The 5010-nt window shown below is 40.4% G+C and overlaps 1 non-coding gene across 1 annotated transcript; it reads left to right on the plus strand.

Annotated features, from left to right (window-relative positions):
* The first annotated feature begins 534 nt into the window (after nucleotides 1-534).
* On the plus strand, nucleotides 535-695 carry LOC115869624. The gene has a single exon (XR_004046290.1). It is a non-coding gene; the product is annotated as a U1 spliceosomal RNA (small nuclear RNA).
* Nucleotides 696-5010: the final 4315 nt, after the last annotated feature.

Here is a 5010-nt window from a genome sequence, read left to right on the forward strand (position 1 = left end):
TCAAAAATCATTTCCTATATAATCAAGAATATGACAGCATGAGTTAATGTGGACATGCACACACACACACAGAGACAGGAAAAAATATGTTGGGAAATGTAAAGGGGGCTGGAAATCCCTGTGTCATTCATAAAGTAATTGATTTCATGATAGTCTCATAAATATTTGCTCAGAATGAACCCTAGAGGATTGAGGTAGGGGTTTTCATATTCTCTCTGGAAAAGAGACTGCACTTTACATCTCCACTTTCTGGGACCCCAAAGAACTTCCCCTACTGAAAATGGAACTAAAATAGTTTTGCTCAGCAACCCAGAGAAGCAACAAAGAAGTTTGGGTTTGGGTTTAAAAAGAAAAAAGGAAAAAAAGAAAAGAAAAGAATTGTAGGCTCCCAAGAATAGGAGTTTCAATAAATACTAACCACAATTGCCAGAAATGTGAAAGCCACAGTGTTGAGTTTTTTCAGAGTGTATCCAATGGCGGTCCAACTGAGAAGCTAACAGGCACAACACAGAGAACACAGGACTTCCCAAAGGAATACTGACCTGGTGGGGGACTTACAATGATCACAAGCATGGTGTTCTCAGGGCGAGATCCATCCATCGCACTCGGATGTGCTGACTTGTGCAATTTCCCCAAATGTGGGAAACCCAATGTCATAGTTTGTGGTAGTGGGGGGCTGCACTTGCGCTCTCTTATTTAACAGAGAAAGAAATCCTAAAGGGAAAATGTATTTGGTGAAGATGAGCTCATAACTGAAAACTAAAAATCATAAGCCAATCTTGGGTCTTCTGTAACTCTGATTATCCCTTCACTGCTGGATACTTTTGAAGTAAACTTTATGCATGATGCCATTTCAATCATAAATATTTCAATATGCATCTCTAAAACATAAGGATTCTTATCAAGAGATAATAAAGTAAGTCACCCGGGGGGAGAGTCATATAAAAAATAATAAGAGAATTGATGTGCAAAAATTGAAATAATAAATTAATGTGAAGGATAAATAAAATATATTTTACATTTTTACTGGAGTAAAATAAGAAATAGAAAACAGAAAGAAAAAAACAGGGAATTATGAAAACAAGCGAACCAAAATATGTAGATTTAAAAATGAAGCAAATACTTATATTCAACCAAACACTTCATAGAACCATGCAAACTACAGCCTCCATGACCCTGAGACCAGGATGTGGTGCCAAGCTACTACTACTGACTGCTTGGACAGGGATCACCACAGAAGGTTCTGGATAGCATGAAAGAAAGATGCAGAACAAAACTCAAACTAATAAAAAAAAGATCAACCTTTCTGATCTGACAGGGATTGACAGAACCCCTGTGACAATGGTCTTCAGCCTCCTCCCAGGTCTAAAATGAAGCTCACTGCTGTGTCTTGACTTTCCACCGTGCAATAGAGCGCTCTATCTGGTAACACCAAGGCGCAAGCACCCCTGGGACAATCAGCCATGGATCAGGAGGGCGGCTTTTGCTCAGGGATGAAGCTTGGAAGGCAACAGGAACAGGAAGGAAAGGTGGAAAGAAATGAGAGGCGTGGGGAAGAAGCGAGAAGACCACTGAGAAGATCGCATTGTGGGGGTTGCAATCAAGGTGGTGAAATCAAATATGTATGAATTGTTGAATAGAAAATCCATTTTCTCCACAAGGTTTCACCTAAATCAGAGTTGTTGTTATTGTTGTTGTTGTTGTTGTTTAAAGAAGAAATGCATGGAGTTGGTCAGGAAGCCTGGGCAGATGACCCAAGAAAGGTCTAAGAAAGGTCATCTCACTGAAAAATAAGCATTCAAACCAAGCAAAAGCATATTAATTAAAAACAACAACTGCCTTGAGCATTATACCTTTTAAAGAATTATCTCCATTGAATCAAAATGACAGTAGAAACTCAAAAGATTAGACAGAAGCCTTACAGAACAGTGATTTTATATTGATGGTCGTGAAATGATTTGAAAAAGGATAGGGCTTATAGCCACCACTCAAAGAGTGTTTCAATTTCACTGAATTGTACCTATGGAACTTGTTGAATTATGGTATGTTTTGCTGTATATTCTCGACAAAAACAGCAAAATTAAAAAAAATACTTAGAAATGATAGCCGCATAAAGGTGATGATTGAATTTTAAATCAAATGGATATGATCTAGCTTAAAGTAAACTCAAAAAGACTGAGGAATTTAAAAAAAATCGAAGTTAATAGACAAGGGGAAGAACTGAAAGTATCCAACACACATCTAATGGGAATGTTGACGGACAAAGAGACCATATTCCACGGACATAGTGGACAGTACTCTGGACTTTCGGTCAGACTTGAATGTTCAGATGGAAGAATCCAATTGTAAGCAAGAGCCATAAAAATAAATTTACACGCAAATAGCACACAAGTGAAATGCCAAAAACCAAAGGCAAAGAAAGGCTGCTTAAGAACAAGCAGACGAACATCTTACGTAGAAACAACTAACAGATGGACAAAGATTTCTTTTTGTAGATTGCAGAAACGAAGATAGTATAAATGCTGGTAAACGCATCAATGACCCAGAACAAAAAATTATATCATTGTGAATGAGGGGGAGTGCGGAGTGGAGACCCAAAGCCCATCTGTAGGCAACTGGACATCCCCTTACAGAAGGAGGAGGAGACAGGCCAGTCAGGGTGCAGTATAGTACCGATAAAAATTCAACTTTCCTCTAGTTGTTTAATGCTTCCTCCCACCACCCCACTCTCATGATCCCAGAGGATGTACACTTGTATACAAACCTCTTTCTTATATACATGAGTGTGTCTATGAATTACACTGCAATGACCTGCTACCTGCCAGGTCAGCAGTTCGAAGCCACCAGTGGAAGATGGGGCTTTCTAGTCTCATAAAGCAGTTATAGTCTCAGACACTCACAGGGGCAATTCTGCTCTGTCCTATAGGGCTGCCATGAGCGAACATCATCTTGATGGCAGTTAATTTGCAGGGTTTTTTATGAATAAGTTGGAATTCAACTAATGAACACAATGATGTGAAAGAAGTAAAGGGTGACGAGTTCAAAGACTTCAAGTCACGGTCCTTAAACTCCCCTGAACATTAGCATCACTTGAAAGAGCGCTTTAAAGTTCCACTGCTAAGACCATATTCTATACCAATTAAATCAGAACTTCTGGGAATGGGACCCAGGAACTGCTATTTTAAATAATTTTTCAAGTGATGGTAATATGCTGACTTAAACTTGACCGTCTTTGGAATCACCTAAGAAGTTTTAAAAGGCGTGAAGAATCTAATGGAGTATGGTGTGGTGGTTACATAATCTGGTGTCAATTTGGAATTTGAGGGGATGAAGAGTGAAGGGGTGGAATCTAGTCTGTCAATCGGATCATCGCCAGTGAGGCCTCTGTGTGGCCAAGGCCTTCCCCTGAGAATTCTGGGACATCCTGTGATTTCCTCCTCGGGGGGCGGGTGACAGAATCTCTCTCTTGGCTCACTCCCGTGGAGACTCTCTACTGACAAGACACATGGCACTATGCTGATAGATCGTGTGTCCTGGGAACTGGAGAAGCCATGTGGAGACACCTGCTAGCGCTGACACCCCTGCCAGCGCTAAGATGCTTACAATGCCACTGGATCCAAAGACTTTCTACTCATTGGCCTGTGATCATCCTGCATTCAGTGTCATTGCATGTATTTCGTGAGTCTGAAGAGGACTTTATAGATTGGTAGAGGACATATGGGCTAATCTCAAACTTATGGACTTGATCTGGACTGGGCTGGGATATTTTCTCAATATTCAATTGCTCTTGCATATGAACCTCTTTCTTATATACATGATTGTGTCTATGAATTTGTTTCTCTAGTCTACCCGGACTAACACATATGGCAATGGAAAAAAACCTCACAAGGGCACAAGCTACACTTATATTGGTGGCCTTCTCCACAAAAAATAATGAGTCACCAGGCATTCCAAAATGAGAGATATAGTTTGGGTTATTCCACTAACCATTCAGATTTAAATCTATCACCCTCAGAGCCCATGGTGCAAAGGCAATCAAGTTGTTGCTGTGACACTGGGCTCTGTTTAATGTTATAGACATCATGAAGGGCTGCCGAGTAGCAATTTGTTCTGCCACCAACCAAGAAAATGATAAGGACGTGTAGAAAAGAAGAAGAGCAGCTTTCATTTGCTGGATGTGGCAAACACAATAATTACATGTTTTCCCTTAAGAAGCACTTAAATATGCTTTCAATTCACATGTATGGAAAGTATTTAAATGTTTTTCCTCCCAAATGTTTTCCCTGTAAAATTAGCATGTGGCACACTGTCTCTGGTTCTGGATAAGGTGTTACATTGGCTTGAAGCCCCTGCTCCCCAAGAAAGGCTTGGAGAAACCACTCAAGCCAGGGGAAGGTTGGCGGATTCTCTAAGCCAACACTGGACACTGAAAACCTCGAAGGCAACTGACCTTGGATGAAGCCCAGGGAATGGGTGGTGGTGGTAATCCAGAGTGAAAGAGGGCTGGCTCTTTGCATGGTAAAGAGGTTAAGGAAGGGTACACGTTGGGGGTAACTTAATTCTTCCCACATTGAAGTACTGGCAGCATGTTTTGAAGGCTGTTCCTCAGTTTTATAGGTTTGTCCATCACTGCTGTAAGGCAAAAAGATAGTAGTGTGCCAAAGAAGCTAATCAAGAGTATTCACGAACTCTTGCAAATCAATGAGAACAAGGTAGGAAATATTCTCTAATATGAGCAAAGCTATGAATTGGAAAGGGAAATGGAATAGCTAATAAAGAGGAAGCATTGTTCTATCTTTTTAGTTATTAAATTAAAATACCACATCAGTGGAATACAACCACACACATTATAGGCAAAACTGAAATAGTTAGAAAATGAAGATTTTGAAGATGAGGTAGATTGTGAGAAGCTTCATTCACTACTAGTTGTGCTAGTGTAGTCTAATTCTAAACAGCAAACTGGTGGAGGTGGTGGTGGTGGTGGTGGTGGGGTGGTTGACGTGGAGATGG

The sequence above is a fragment of the Echinops telfairi genome, unplaced genomic scaffold (assembly GCF_000313985.2).
Source record: "Echinops telfairi isolate 266 unplaced genomic scaffold, ASM31398v2 ScPeMD7_31;HRSCAF=116, whole genome shotgun sequence".
NCBI lineage: Eukaryota > Metazoa > Chordata > Mammalia > Afrosoricida > Tenrecidae > Echinops > Echinops telfairi.